Here is a 17,591-nt window from a genome sequence, read left to right as displayed (position 1 = left end):
GATAGTAATAGCTCTAGCAGGGGTCCGAACTTTTCAACCTGGTATCGCATTAATAACGTATTGCAAAAACTTGAAAAAAGGTAGCACTACTATACGGCACTGTGATGGATATTTACAGCGTTTAAATGAGCTTTTTATGTTTTGTATAGCAAAAGTTATCGAGTATTGAATTCACGAGTTTTCTATTGACCCCTGCTAGCGCTATTACTATCATTATGGGCTGTACCTCCGTAGCAAGAGACGATCAATTGTTCAAAGTGTTAGAATGCACCTATTTGAAGCGAGAATGAGAAGCGAGACGTACAACGCATGGGGTACAGAACACATCCCGTACAAAAGACATCTCGTACAAAAGACATCTCGTACAGAACACCTCTTGCTTCATGCTGGGAAGAATGCGGTCATACAAGAGACACGACTCAATCCAGGTCCCGTAGAACTTCTTCATCACATGCTAAATTCTGGAGACCAACAAAGTAAGGACAGTCGCCCGTCTTCGAACCCGCTGTTGGGTAAACACTTAAAATGGAAAGAGGAATTTGACGTGCTAAATAATTGGGGGTCCCATGTTTTACCATTATTCGTATTTCCTAGCGTGACACCTTGGCGGCTAGGGCAGGATTTTACAGCGATATTAGTAACAATCGTCTAAATCACATTTACTGCGGTTGAATGTTGTTTTTGTATTTTTTAGAAGGAGAGTTATATGCCCGGGTAGTCACAACTGACAAAAGCTCCGCAGTCTACCCTAAACCAAGGCCATAGAGGTGTTCCCCAGCCACCGTATTCAAGAGTACCTGCAGTCTATACCCTAATATCGCTTTGCCCTTTATATAGTTATCGGAGAATATGAGATATTTCAATTAATACAGGTTTAGATACGCCGACCCTATAGCTAGTAATATACTAGTCTCTATAGTATTTAGTATATATAGAGAAAATAGAAATATAGTATATATCCTATACTTCCTCTTTTTAGCCTATAGGACTTTATATAGTATCCCAAAACTATCTATCTATCTATTATATATACTATAGCAAAAGCCAAAACTAGGAGAAATAAGAAAAAGACAACTATTCTCGATTTTTTCTAGATATCTATATAATTACTAGTACTATAAGTAATAGCCATTAATTAAGCTATAGAGAACTATTACTTTATTAGACCTTGAGTCTTCTTTTTATCTAATAAATATATATATTAACTATAAAGAAAGATATTATTATTAATTCGAATTCGGAATAAAAATAAAAGAATTAATAATAAGAGAAAAATATTTAATATTATATAGTAGTAATATAAAGTTCTTCTATTTCTAAAGAGATTTATAGATCCCTATTAGTAGCTATAAGCTCTTATAAGCTTTCTTTAGATTATTTCTAGATATCTAGAGTAATTCTCTATATCTTTTCTTCTAAGAAGAATTCCTAAAGAGCTACTTCTAGTAATTACCTGCTTAATCTCGGCTTTATAGACTCTCTTCTATTTCCTAAAAGTAATATAATATTAGGAATATAGGATATAAGTTGCGGATTTATACGAGATATTATAAATAGGTATTAAATAAGTTTCCTTAAATTATATTTTAAGTAAGAGTATAAAAAGGGTCAGGAATATTAAACCTATAATATTAATTATATTAACTATATTATTATTTATTAATAGAACTTTATAATTTTAATCAAAATAAATATAGATATTAGTATAATTAATTTAAGTTATTATAGTTCTATTCTGGGCTTATAATTATTAAGTTATTTGAGATCGGGCAAAAATGCAATTTTCTAGTTTTATATATTAAGCTTTATTAAACTTAGCTTCTCGATTTTCGATTTTTATATTTCTCTAACTTATTTTTTTTTAAATAACTTTTAAACTATATTTCTAAATTTAGTATATAAGGCTTAAATAGATTATATAAATATTCTATTACTTTCTTTAAGAGCTTATATTATTTTAATAAGATTTGAAACTATAGTAATAAATTAATACTATTTTATATTAAAATTAAAAGTAAAAATTATTCTTTTTTAAAATATATAATTAATTTGCTTCTAGCTAAAGAATTCTTTTATCTAAAGAAAGCTCTAAATATTTCTTTATTTTATCTAAGAGCTTAAACTATAATTAATTGTCGTATATACGGGTACTAGAGAGCTTAGCTTTACTTACTTAGCGGCCTCCTTTTATTTCCAGAGGCTTCTTTTAGAGCTTCTTTTAATTAGATAACTATTTATATAAATTACTATTTCTTACTATTTTGCAATATTAATAAAGTAATATTATTTTATATTAAAATTAAAAATAGAATTATTATTTACTAAATTATATAATTAATCTATATCTAGCTAAATAAACTTCTTATATAAAGAAAGCCTCAAATACTTTTATTAATTTGAGCTTATTACTATTTTAATTAAGGCTATTATTATTAAGAAATTATAAAACATAATTTTATAGTTTTAATATTTTTGCCTTTTTTTCTACTTTTATTTAAAATATAATTATTAGTTTACTAGGAATATATAGTACCGTTATATAGATATAAAAATACTATTTATATAAGGTTAGTAAAGTTATTCTTTAGAAGTAGGAATTATAGTATTATAGTATTAATATATAATCCCTAAATCTGCTAAGCCTAAAGGGGTCTAGTCTACTAGTCGAGTTACTAATAGGATACGAGGTTATATAGCCATATTCCGTATCCCATATCTCATTACCTATATCTTATTACCTATTACCTATATCCCGTATCCCGTATCCCGTAATTATATATATAACTCCCAGAGGAATAGCTATACTAATATTAGAAACTCTCTAAAAACACGAAAAATAGTATCTCTCTCTAATTATATATAAATTCCCTAATCCGGCCTAGTACCAGATTTCCCAAACGCTCTATATATCTATATTACTTCTAAGGTTTTGGTTATATACTAAAGGCCGCGGCCTTTTATATATAACTTCCCCTCCTATAATATCCTCCTATTTCATATATCCATTTTCCGCCCTATTTATACTTAACTTATTTCTCTATATCTAATTATATAGTATTCGTATTAATTAGATACTTAAGGGTATTTATTAGCTTCGATTTCATTATAGAATTGGCAGGATTTGATTCTCTCTTAATTTACTTGACTTCCGCAATTTCTTATTATTTATATATCTAGCAGAGGTATATTATATTAATTATTAGGCATTTCTCTCAAGTAATACCTAATTTAATAAGGTATTCGTATAATAACTTTGAATCCGTATAAATAACTAGTAGTAGTTCTATTTCTAGTACTCTATTAATTATAGATTTAACTAAAATACCTATATTAAAACTATAAGCCATACTATAGAGTTCCAAAGCTAAAATACTTCTAGTAACTCTCTTATATTTAGTAGAGGACTAGTAGATAATATTAGTATATCTAGTTCTATTTACTAGAACTAGAATATATCTGATTTAGGAAGAAAGATCTCTATTATTTGCAAATAAAGTATCTATAAAAACGATTAAACGTAAGAATTCCTTTACTAGCTTTACGAATCTCAGTCCTCTAGTAGTATTCTCAATTTGCTATTAAATATACTTATTAAGTACTTTTATATTAGTTTCCGAGGGTTTAATAGCTTAAATAGTAATTAATAGATCATATAAAGCTTCTAGTTAATAGACTAATATAATATATACTTCTCTTATATATTGGGCAATATATTAGTTCTTAATAAAGAGATTTTAATAAATAGTACCCCTATTACTTATAGTAGTAGTATTCTTTATAGAAATGGTTCGGAGGTTCTTATACTAGTATTCCTATATAAGAGTAATTCTAGTAGTATTTATATAGATAATACCTCTATTAAATTTGAGATTATAATTAAAAGTAAAGGATTTATATTTCTTAGCCAAGAACTTAGCCTTATAAAGCTTTAGTTACTTTGCCTTTATAAAATTATTAGTTCTAATAAATAGGGTATTATTAGTTTAAAGGCTAATAATTCCGAAGAATTACTTGCTATAGAATAGGTAAGGGTCATAAGTTAACTATTCTATAAAGAGCTTATTAATATAATAGAAATAGTAAGTCTTAAACTAGTAGTTCCTAGCTTCCGGTATATTATATAATAGTTTTATAACTTTTAGAACAGAATTATTCTTTAGATTTAGCTTTCTAATAAGCTTATAGAGTGAGTTAATATAGAAATTATAATTAAATAAGGTTATTAATTAGATATAAGCTTGCGAGATATTATATAAATATAATTCCGTAATATCTATTATTATAGTAATAATATTAAGAATAATTTTCTGGCTAATATATTAGATAATAGGTAATTATATTAATACTATATATTTCTTACTATTATTATAAGCTTGAATAACTAGTCTCGATTTCTTAAGCTCTTTCTCTATACCCTTATTCTTAATCTTATTAATAAACCGGAAATTAAAGATATATATCTTTTTTAGTATCTGAGATCTAAAAATAACCTCAAATATATCCTTTTCTAGAAGGCTAGTAACTTTAACTTAACGGGAATTCTCATATAGTTTATTATCCTATAGGAATACTATAATATCCGGGATCTTATAAGGGCATCCTCTATTATACTTTAGTAGAATAATAGAAGGAATTATACCCGTATTACCTTTAGCCTTATTATTAGGTTCGGGAATAGGTTTAGATTCGGGGCTATTAGTAATAACCTTAATATCCTCTATATAAAAGGGCTTTATAGAGATTAAACAGAAGGTAGTATTACCATATAATAGAGCTAGTATATAGTTCTCCCTATTAATAGCTACTAGCTTATATAGTCTATTCTAACTACTAGGTTAACCGGTATTCCCTTTATACTAAACGAGAATATTCGAATTTAGGGGTAGTTTATAGATATTAGTAGTACTAGAACTATTTCAGGTATTTAAAGCATTCGTAATTTAATATCTAGCTTAAAGCTTCTAAATTTCCACTATTACTTTCTTAAGTACTACTAATTACTATAATATAGTAGGTAATAGGGCATTATATTTAGTTATTTAAGATAAAGTACCATAAACTAAAAGGGTTAGAATAATGCTATTAGGTCCTATAAAGTCATTAATAGCCTTAAAAGCTATTTAGAGTACGGTATCCTTATTAATTCTATTAACTTTAGCCATAATAATAAGATAAGTATATTGGATTAGGCTATAGTAATGTTTTATAATTCTAATAGAGTTATAAGCTTTTACGGAAATAATCTTAACCTTAGTTCCTATAGTATTTATAAGCTAAGTGAATTCCTTACTAGTAAACTACTTTCTGGTATCTACTATAATCTAATTAGGAGAGCCTAAATAGTTATTAATCTAGTATTACTTGAGTATATTCCAGATATATATTATACTAATATTCTAAAGCTATTAGCCGGCTTAATATTAAGTACCTTTATTAATAATATAGAATATAGGCTTACCGGAAATATAGAAAATATTAATAATAATAAAGTAGTTAAAGCTAATATTATCTTTTAAGTTAAACTTGAATTATCTAGATAATTAGCCATATTTCTGGTATTATTTATAGTACTTTATAAGATATTTAAGAGCTTTTATATTAATATTATAGCCTACTTATTCTAGTACATTTCGGAGCTTACTAATAAATAAATAACTAAAATAATAGTATAGATATTATAATTTGACCTTTATAAGAAAGTAGGGATTATAAGTAAAGAATTCGGAAATAAAGCCTTATAGTATAGTATTTCAAAACAGGAAAGAGTATCTGAAACATTATACTATAGGTATATATTTTCTAGTAAAAGTAATAAAATAATTAGTAAGATTATTAAAGTAGATTCCTAGCTTGTCTATATTAGCTAAGCTAAGCAAAAATAGAGTTTTTAAAGATATAATATAGAATTATACTTACCTAATTAGTATACTTACTATTATAGATCTAATAGAAGATATAGATCTAATACTAAACTAGATATTAACTTAACCTTTAGTAGTTTTATTAAATTTAATACTATTATTAGTCTACTAGAGAGCTTGGAATTAGTTAGAACTGGTAGTTAAGTATTTAAAGGCTCTAGTATTAATTATAATTCCGTAAAAGCAATAAGTATTATATCTTAATATACTATTAATTATAAAAGTCTGGATATCTTCTATTAAGGGTTTAATAGGCTTTAAAGCGTGGTTTTTGCCTATTATCTAATATATAAGAGAAAAAGAAGTAAGGTTATTTATAAGGGTATTAGCTATAATTATTAGTAAAGCAGGAGTGGCAGGAATAGCTAAAAAGCTTTTAACTAAAATAAAGTAGGAATCTGGGTAGTATTTCTCTTCTTTATTTATTTCTACTAATAAAGCCTTAAAAGCATTATTTACTAGTTCGTCCTTATTATTTTTATTACCCTCTTTACCTTTAGCTTTAGTAATATACTATATATAAGTACTACTAAAGCATTTATTAAAGTTGCAGGTATTTCGGGATCTGAATTAATAGATATTTCTATTCCTAAATCAAGCCTTCTTAGCCTCTTATTTCTTTGGTATATATTTCTATAAGTAGTATTCGGGTTTCTTATATATAAAACACGATTTCGGGATATAATTATTATAATTATAGGGCTTGGAATAGTTATTACGGGTTCCAAAGTTATAACTGAGTTTGTATTAATAATTTCCGGAGAAATAATAGCTTAGAGAATTCTGAGAGTAGTATTATTAATTAGTAAAGAAGGTTTCGGAATTAGCTCGTTATTTGCTCTCATATATAGTAATAAATAACTAGAGCTTATTAATAAGCTAGCCGAGATTTATAGGAGGATCTGAGATTATATATCTATATATCCGGGAGCCTTAATAAGAAGTAATAATCTTATTATAGAGAAATTCGGTATTTCGCAAATTGGGTATAAGACCGTATTATAATTAATATAGTTCGTTAATTAGTAGTTAAATAGTTTCAAATATTATCTTTTCTGGAAATTTAGCCATTATAAAAACTAATATAGTAGTATTCTACTTATCTAAATTTCGATATTTGAATCCAGGGCTTTTAAAAAAGCTATAGATATTAATATAAGCCTCTTTATATATATATTAAAAGAGCTAATTACTATAGAAATAGTCTTGAGCTAGTTTCTTTAGTATAGTAGGAAAAGCTCGTATTAGTACCTTTTATAGAAGCTCTATATATTAGTAAATATTAAGGAAAATAGTAAGTTTATAATTAAAATTATTATTAGATCTATTATACTTTTGCTTTTTAGTATAGATCTTGGCGACTTCCCCGATAAGTCTTATAATTAAAGGGAATTAGGAATTATTCGGATATAATTATAGTAGTAGTAGTAGTAGAAGTATACTATTTACTTCTAGAGCTTTTATACTAGTATATAAATCTAGTAGAGATATAGGATATAGTAATAGAAAAGGTAATAGTAATATAGAAATATTAAAGATAATAGGTTCTAGATACTTATTCTTTATAAAAGTAATAAAGCCTAATAAGATTAGTCCCTTAATAAGGTCTAGTCTAGCCGCTAATATATTCTCGTTTAATTATATATACTATTTATTTTCCTTTATAATAATATATAAGATATTTATAATAGTATTAGTACTATTATTCTATTATATAAATATACTACTATACTAAAGGGTCTTATATAGGCGTAATATCTCCGGGAGTTCGAATTTATTAAAGTTTCTTTAATAGATAAAGTTCTTAAAGTTATATCTAAATAGCTCCTAAAGATTATTATTAACTATTTTATAGAGAATATATTAAAATAGCTTAGTATTTAAGAACTCAGTTATCTCGTCTGCCTTAGTAAAGTTTAGATTAATCCTATATCTCTACTTTCTTACTAATTTCTTGAAATTATTATTATTTATAAAGTAATTAGATTAGATAGATCTAATAAAGAAATTATCTATTATAGTATATTCTACTATTATATATTCTATAGGCTTATACCTAGTTTAAGATATAGTAGTTTATAAGAAGAATAGGTTCGTAAGGAGAAGGGTAGTTTATAAGATAGGTGGTTTATAGTAGGTATTATATTTGAGGTAAAAATTTCGTTTATAATAAGAAATTTAGGAAGTGAAATTTAAGAAGTAAAATATTGAGATTCCGGAAGAACTTAATAGTTCTAAAACTCAAGAGCCCTAGGGATTTAAAAGAAGGTGGTTTTTGAGAGGGTTTTATAAGAGTTAAATAGGAATAGAATAGGATAGTCAAATAACTAACTATTTTAGTACTTAGTAAGATTAAGTACCCTTCCTGCCTATATAACCGAATTACAGGTAATAGGACTAATAGATATTTCCTCCTTTAATATAGTATAATCGGGCCTTAGTAAGATCAAGTGTCTTTCCTGCCTATATAACCGAATTATAGGTAATAGGATTAATAGTTATTTCCTCTTTAACTAGAATAATAGCTTTGCCCCTAAGTAACCGAATCTTAAATAAGTATAGCTTAATTCTTCCTAATCTATAAGTACTAATAGACCTTATTCTAATCTGAATGCAAACTAATTAGTATTAGTTTACCAGGAATATATAGTACTATTATATAGGTATAGAAGTACTATTTGCATAAGGTTAGTAAAGTTATTCTTTAGAAATAGGAATTATAGTATTATAGTATTAATATATAATTCCTAAATCTGCTAAGCCTAAAGGGGTCTAGTCTACTAGTCGAGTTACTAATAAGACATAAGGTTATATGGCCATATCCCGTATCCCATATTCTATTACTTATATCCCATTACCTATTGCCTATATCCCGTATCCCGTATCCTATAATTATATATGTGACTCCCAGAGAAATAGCTATACTAATAATAATTTAGATAATTATTACTAATATTACTATAAGTAATAAATAGTTAAAAACCAAAAAACTAGAATACTAAAATATTAAAACTATATAATTATAAAACTATTTTATATATTATTTAAAATTAGATATAGAATTATACTAAAATTAATAAAAAGCTTTTTATATATTATAATAAGCTATTTTATAAGAAATTACTTTTTTTTATTTAAATTTTTTTTTTTTTATATATTATAATAAACTATTTTTAAAAAGCTATTTTTTTTTCTTAAATTTTTTTTATATATTATAATAAATTATTTTTTAAAAAGCTATTTTTTTTTCTTAAAATTTTTTTATAAAAAGCTATTTTTTAAGATTTTTTTTTTAAAGAATTCTTTATATATTATAATAAATTACTTTTTTTTAAAAAAAATAGAAAAGAAAAATATTTTAAGAAAATATATATAAGTCTTTATTATTATTTAAAGTATTTTAATTTTTATTTACTAAACTATTTTCTAAAAAGCTATTTAAAAGCTCTTTTTATTAAAAAATCTTTTTAAAAATAGCTTATTATAATATATAAAAAGTTTTCTAAAAAAGAAAAAAAAACTTTTAAATATCTTTTTAAAAAATAGTTTCTAGTAATAATAATAATAATAATAATAATTTTACTTTAATATATTATTTAGTTTTAGTTTATTTTTAATATAATTATATATTTAATTTTAAGTAATTTTAATAATTTAATAACTTAGTTTTCTAATATTTTATTAGTAATAAACTACTTTATAGCTAGTATAATTCGGGAAATCTAAAAAGACTATTAGCTATATATACTATTATTATATAATTAGTAAAATAAATCAAGATATTAAATTTTTTTTATATTATTTATAGTAAATTCTTTAATTTAAATATTATAATATAATTAGAAAATTCTCTAATTTAAGTATTATAATTAATTAATTAAATTAATAAATAATAATTTTATAATATTAAAGCTTTATATATATTATTTTAAAAAAGAGAATTATCTAAATAAAATAAGTAATTATAAAATAGCTTTAGCCTTTAGTTTAATTTAATAATAATAATTTAATAAAATTAAAATTTTACTTTTATTTATTTAAATAAATTAATAAATTTTTTATTATTATAATATAATTTATAATTATTTTAAAATACTTCTTATAATAAAGCTTAAATAAATAAAGTATACTAATTATATTATTTCTAATTAAGTCCTAAAAGTAATTAGTTAGAATAAAATTTTAAATAATAAAGAAATAAAATACTCGAGTATTTAAATATTAAAATATTAAAAAACTCAAATTATTTAAAATTAAACTAAGGCCTATAACTATTATAACTATTATAAAACCGGGTTTCTGGGTTTGGAAAGCAGATAGAATAGCTCTTAATTCGAAGATTCTAAACTAAGGAAAGAAGCTTATAAATATAGGAGCTTTAGTATTCTAAATACTAGCTAGCTATATATATTTATTAATTTACTAGTAATATATAATATTATTATATAGTTATAAAATACTATTTATATAAGTTAGTAAAGTTATTATTCAGAAATAAGAATTATAGTATTATAGTATTAATATATAATCCCTAAATCTATTAAGCCTAAAGGAATCTAGTTTACTAGTCGAGTTATTAATAGGATATAAGGCCATATAACCATATCTCGTATTTCATATCCTATTACTCATATTCTATTACTTATATCCTATATCTCGTATCTCGTAACTCTATATATAATTCCTAAAGAAATAGCTATATTAATATTAGAAACTTTCTAAAAACGCGAAAAATAATATTTTTCTCTAATTTTAATAAATTCCCTAATTCGGCCTAGTACCAGATTTCCCAAATACTTTATATATTTATATTGCTTCTAAGGTTTTAGTTATATACTAAAGGCTATAGCCTTTTATATATAACTTCCCCTTTTATAATATTTTCTTATCTTATATATTTATTTCCTGTTTTATCTATACTTAATCTATTCTTTTATATCTAATTATATAATATTTATATTAATTAGATACTTGAGGGTATTTATTAGCTTTAATTTTGTTATGGAATTAGTAGGATTTAATTTTCTTTTAATTTATTTGACTTCTATAATTTCTTATTATTTATATATCTAGTAAAGATATATTATATTAATTATTAGATGCTTTTCTCGAGTAGTTCCTAATTTAATAAAGCATTTATATAATAACTTCGAATTCGTATAGATTACTAGTAATAGTTCTATTTCTAGTATTTTATTAATTATAGATTTAACTAAAGTACTTATATTAAAACTATAAGCCATATTATAAAGTTCTAAAGCTAGAATACTTTTAGTAATTCTCTTATATTTAGTAAAGAACTAGTAAATAATATTAGTATATCTAGTTCTATTTACTAAAACTAGAATATATCTAATTTAAGAGAAAAGATCTCTATTATTTATAAATAAAGTATTCGTAAAAATAATTAAATATAAGAACTTTTTTACTAGCTTTATAAATCTTAGTTTTCTAGTAGTATTCTCAATTTACTATTAAATGCACTTATTAAATACTTTTATATTAGTTTCCGAGGATTTAATAGCTTAAATAGTAATTAATAAGTTATATAAAGCTTCTAGTTAATAGACTAATATAATATATACTTCTCTAGTATATTAGGTAATATATTAGTCCTTAATAAAGAAATCTTAACAAATAGTACTTTTACTACTTATAATAATAGTATTTTTTATAAAATAATTCGGAGGTTTTTATATTAGTATTCTTATATAAGAGTAATTCTAGTAATATTTATATAAATAATACCTTTATTAAACTTGAAATTATAGTCAGAAATAAGGCATTTATATTCTTTAGCTAAGAACTTAGCCTTATAAAGCTTTAGTTACTCTGCTTTTATAAAATTATTAGTTCTAATAAATAGGATATTATTAGTTTAAAGGCTAATAATTCTAAAGAATTACTTATTATAAAAGAGATAAGAATTATAAGTTAATTATTCTATAGAAAGCTTATTAATATAATAGGAATAATAAGTTTTAAACTAGTAATTCCTAGCTTCTAGTATATTATATAGTAGTTTTATAATTTTTAGAACCGAATTATTATTTAGATTTAGCTCTCTAGTAAGTTTATAAGATAAATTAATATAAAAATTATAATTAAATATAAGCTTATAAGATATTATATAAATATAAGCTTATAAGATATTATATAAATATAGCTTTATAGTATTTATTATTATAATAGTAATACTAAGAATAATTCTCTAGCTAATATATTAAATAATAGGTAATTATATTAATACTATATATTTCTTACTATTATTATAAGCTTAGATAACTAGTCTTGACTTTTTAAATTCTCTTTCTATATTAAATAAACCGGGAATTAAAAATATATACTTCCTTTAATACCTGAGATCTGAAAATAATCTTAAATATATTCTTTTTTAAAAGGCTAATAACTTTAATTTAATAGAAGTTCTTATATAAATTATTATTTTTATAGAAATACTATAATATCCGGATTCTTATAAAGGTATTCTTTACTATACTTTAGTGAAATAGCAGGAATAATAAGAGAAATTATATTTATATTATTTTTAGCCTTATTATAAAGTTCGGGAATAGATTTAGGTTCGGGGCTATTAGTAATAACCTTAATATTCCCTATATAAAAGAACTTTATAGAAGTTAAATAAAAGGTAATATTACTATATAATAGAGCTAGTATATAGTTCTTCCTATTAATAGCTACTAGCTTATATGGCCTATTCTAATTACTAGATTAACTAGTATTTCCTTTATATTATATAAGAATATTCGAATTTAAAAGAAATTTATAGATATTAGTAATACTAGAACTATTTCTGGTATTTAGGGCATTTGTAATCTGGTATCTAGCTTAAAGCTTCTAAATTTCTACTATTACCTTTTTAAGTACTACTAATTACTATAATATAATTAGTAATAGGGTATTATATTTAGTTATTTAAAGTAAAGTATTATAAACTAAGAAAGTTAGGATAATACTATTAGGTCTAATAGAATTATTAATGGCCTTAAAGGCTATTTAAAATATAATATTCTTATTAATTCTATTAATTTTAGCTATAATAATAAGATAAGTATATTAAATCGGGCTATAATAGTATTTTATAATTCTAATAGAATTATAAGCTTTTATAGAAACGATTTTAATCTTAGTTCTTATAGTATTTATAAGCTAAGTAAACTTCTTACTAGTAAACTACTTTCTAGTATCTATTATAATCTAATTAGAAAAGCCTAAATAGATATTAATCTAATACTACTTTAGAGTATTTTAAGTATATAATATACTAATATTTTAAAGCTATTAGCCGGCTTAATATTAAATGCCTTTATTAATAATATAAAGTATAGGCTTACCGGAAATATAGAAAATATTAATAATAATAAAGTAATTAAAGCTAATATTATTTCTTAGATTAAACTTAAATTATTTTAGTAATTATTCGAATTTCTAATATTACTTATAGTACTTTATAAGACATTTAAGGGCTTCTATATTAATATTATAGCCTGTTTATTCTAGTATATTTCGGAGCTTATTAATAGATAAATAACTAAAATAATAATATAAATATTATAATTCGATTTTTATAAGAAAGCAGGAATTATAAATAAAGAATTCAGAAATAAAGCTTTATAAAGTAATATTCTAAAATAAGAAAAAGTATTTAAAATATTATATTATAGATATAAAGCATTTATTAGAAGTAATAAAATAATTAGTAAGATTATTAAAATAGATTTCTAGCTTATTTATATTAGCTAAGCTAAGTAGAAATAAAGTATTTATAAGTATAATATAGAATTATATTTATCTAATTAGTATTCTTACTATTATAGATCTAATACTAAACTAGATATTAACTTAATCTTTAGTAATTTCATTAAGTTAGATATTACTATTAGTCTACTATAAAGCTTGGAATTAGTTAGAACTAGTAATTAAAAATCTAGAGGCTCCGGTATTAATTATAACTTTATAAAAGTAATAAGTATTATATCTTAATATATTATTAATTATAAATATCTAGGTATTTTCTATTTATTTAATAGGCTCTAAGATATGGTTTTTGCCTATTATTTAGTATATAAGAGAAAGAGATATAAGGTTATTTATAAGGGTATTAGTTATAGAAATAGTAAAAACAAGGGCTATAAAAATAGCTAGAAAGCTTTTAATAAAAATAAAATAGGAATTAAAGTAATATTTCTTTCCTTTATTTATTTTTACTAATAAGGCTTTAAAAGTATTACTTACTAGTTTATTCTTATTGCTTTTATTATTCTTTTTTTTTTAAATTTAGTAATATATTATATATAAGTATTACTAAAGTATTTATTAAAGTTACGGGTATTTCGGGATCTAAATTAGTAAATATTTCTATTCTTAAATCGAGCCTTTTTAGTCTTTTATTTCTCTAGTATATATTTCTATAAATAGTATTCGGGTTTCTTATATATAAAATATAACTTCGGGATATAATTATTATAATTATAGGGCTTAGAATAATTATTACGAGTTCTGAAATTATAGCTGGATTTATATTAATAATTTCTAGACAGGTAATAATTTAGAGGGTTTTAGGAATAATATTATTAATTAATAAAGAAAATCTCGGTATTAATTTATTATTTCTTCTTATAAGTAATAATAAATAATTAAAGCTTATTAATAAGTTAGCCGAGATTAAGAAAAGAATCCGAGACTATATATTAGTATACTAGTATACCTTAATAAGAAGTAATAATCTTATTATATAGAAATTTAGTATTTTATAAAACAAGTACTAGTTTATATTATAATTTATATAAGTTATTAATTAGTAACTAGACAAGCTTAAATATTTTTTTTTAGGGTATTAAACTATTATAATTACTATTATAATAGTATTTTATTTATCTAAGTTTTAATATTAGAAACTAGGGCCTTTAAAAAAGCTATAAATATTTATATAGACCTCTTTATATATATATTAAGAGAGCTAGTTATTATAAAAGTAATCTTATACTAGTTCCTTTAATATAATAGAAAAAGCTCTTACTAATACCTCTTATAAAAGCTTTATATATTAGTAGATATTAAGGAAAATAGCGAGTTTTTAATTAAAACTACTATTAGTTCTATTATATTTCTATATCTTAATATATATCTTTATTACTTCTTTAATTAGCTTTATAATAAAAGGGCTAGCTAAAGGGCTATTTAGAGATAATAGAGGTAATAAAAGTAATAGAAATCCGTTACTATTAGCTTTCTATAATCCGGTATTAGTAGAAGTAATTATAGGTAATAAAGAGATCTAAATAATAATTAGTTTAGTTTATTAATTTCTTATAATACTATTATTAAGAAATATATATAATAAGATAATAGGGCCCGTATTAAGGTCTAGTCTAATAGCAATAATATTAGTTATAGTTTAAATATATTACTTTTTTTCCTAAATAGTATTAACTAAGAACTATATAATAGCAAGTTTCTTATTATTTTATTTAATATAAATACTACTATATTATAAAGTAGCTTGTAATTTATATAGTATATATTAATCTAGATAATTAAGTACTTTAAAGTCGAAATTACTAAAATCTTCCTTAAATAATTTCCAGAGATTATTATTAGTTAACTTCTTTACCTTATACTAGAATAGTCTAGTATTAAGGTAATCCAGAACTTCCTTATTACTATAGGTAATTAGATTAATACCGCTTTTTTACTTCTTTACTTATATATATCTATTTTATAATTCTGCTATACTAAATTTCTAGGGCCAAGCCCTTCTTGATATATATATAATTTATAGTAAGAAAGGTTTAAAGATAAGGTAGTTTATAGTAAGTTCGTAGAAAGGGTTTAGTAATAAAGGTATCCGGATACCTGGTTTAGATACCAGATGCCTGGTTCAGATACCTAGTTGAGATACCAGATGCCTGGTTATTAAGATACCAGATGCCTAGTTCAGATACTAGGTTAAGATACCAGATACCTGGTTATTAAGATACCAGATGCCTGGTTTAGATACCAGATGCCAGATACCTGGTTAAGATACCAGATGCCTCAGATATCTAGGGGTATTAAAGATATTAAAGTAAATATTTCGCCCTTAAATATTTCGTCCGTAATAAGAAATTTAGGAAGTGAAATATTATGATTCCAGAAGGATCTAAAGCTTAAAGAACTCGATTTAATAGTAAAATTGAAGTAGTAGTTAAAGAGCTTTAAGGGCATATATAGAGTATATATTCCGGAGAGAGAATCCTATAGATACGGGTATTATATAAGTAGAAAAAAATAGTTTCCAAGAAAGTAGTCTTGGGACTAAAAGAAGTTAGTTTTAAAGAATAATAGATAGTTAAATAAATAGATAGTCAAATAGCTAATTACTTATTAATTAGTAAGAACTAGAGTCTTTTTCCTTAGGCTACCGGATACTTTATAGAGTTAACGAGTAATTTCCTCCTTTAATAAAGTAGTTATTAGTTCTTAGTAAGAGCTAGCTATTTTCTTCCTTAGGCTATTAGATACTTTATAGAGTTAATAGGTAATTTCCCTCTTTAATATAAACTAGTTTAATTTTACTATAGGCTACTAGATACTTCTTTAGCTTAAAAGATTCTATTCTCTAATCTATATATATAAACTAATTAGTATTAGTTTACTAGTATTATATAGTACTATTATATAATTATAAAATACTATTTATATAAATTAGTAAAGTTATTATTTAGAAGTAAGAATTATAGTATTATAGTATTAATATATAATTCCTAAATCTGCTAAGCCTAAAAAAGTGTTACGTGGCACCAGTCACGTGGTGCCACTGCACGTGACTTAGCGTGTAGCTAGTGCTTTTAGCCCGGCACACAGCCTTTAGCTCAATTCAAGCTCTTTACTACTACTGCAATATTACCTTATTATAACAAAAAGTCTAGTTTACTAGTCGAGTTACTAATAGGATACAAGGCTATATAACTATATCTCGTATCTTATATTCTATTACCTATATCCTATTACCTATATCCCGTATTTCGTATCCCGTAACTATATATATAACTCCCAAAGAAATAGCTATATTAATAATATTATTATAGTTATATAATACTAAATTTACTAGTAAAATAATAGAATATAATAATAACTAATATATAAAAAGTTTTTTTTAATAAAAAAAGCCAAGAAAATAGCTTTTTATAAAATAGTTTATTTAATAATAATTAGAATACCTTAAATAATTTTAGGGCCAAAAGACTTATAATATATATATATATATATTACTAAATTTATATTATTATTTTCTTATATTTTTATTTATTAAAAAGCAGTTTATTATAATATATAAAAAGATTTTTTTTAAAAAAAAAAGAGAAAATAGCTTCTAAAAAGCAATTTATTATAATATATAAAGAGCTTTCTATAAATAGTAGATATAAGTCTAAGTATAAATTAAATGCAATTCTATCCCTAATTTTAAGTAATATATAATTTGTGATTTTAGTGGTTTGGTGGTTTGGTGCTCGAGTATTTTGGTTTTTTGGTTTTTTGGTTTTTGGCCTTTTACCGCCTAAAATCCTGCCCTAATTGGTACCTGTTCTACGATTGGCTCCTACCACTCAACCGCTGCGCTCCAGGGCCATGCCTATCGATAAGGCGAGCTGTAACCGCTGGCCCCTG

This window comes from Hyaloscypha bicolor (genome assembly GCF_002865645.1).
Source record: "Hyaloscypha bicolor E unplaced genomic scaffold K444scaffold_182, whole genome shotgun sequence".
NCBI lineage: Eukaryota > Fungi > Ascomycota > Leotiomycetes > Helotiales > Hyaloscyphaceae > Hyaloscypha > Hyaloscypha bicolor.
Note: the sequence above shows the minus strand (reverse complement) of the source record.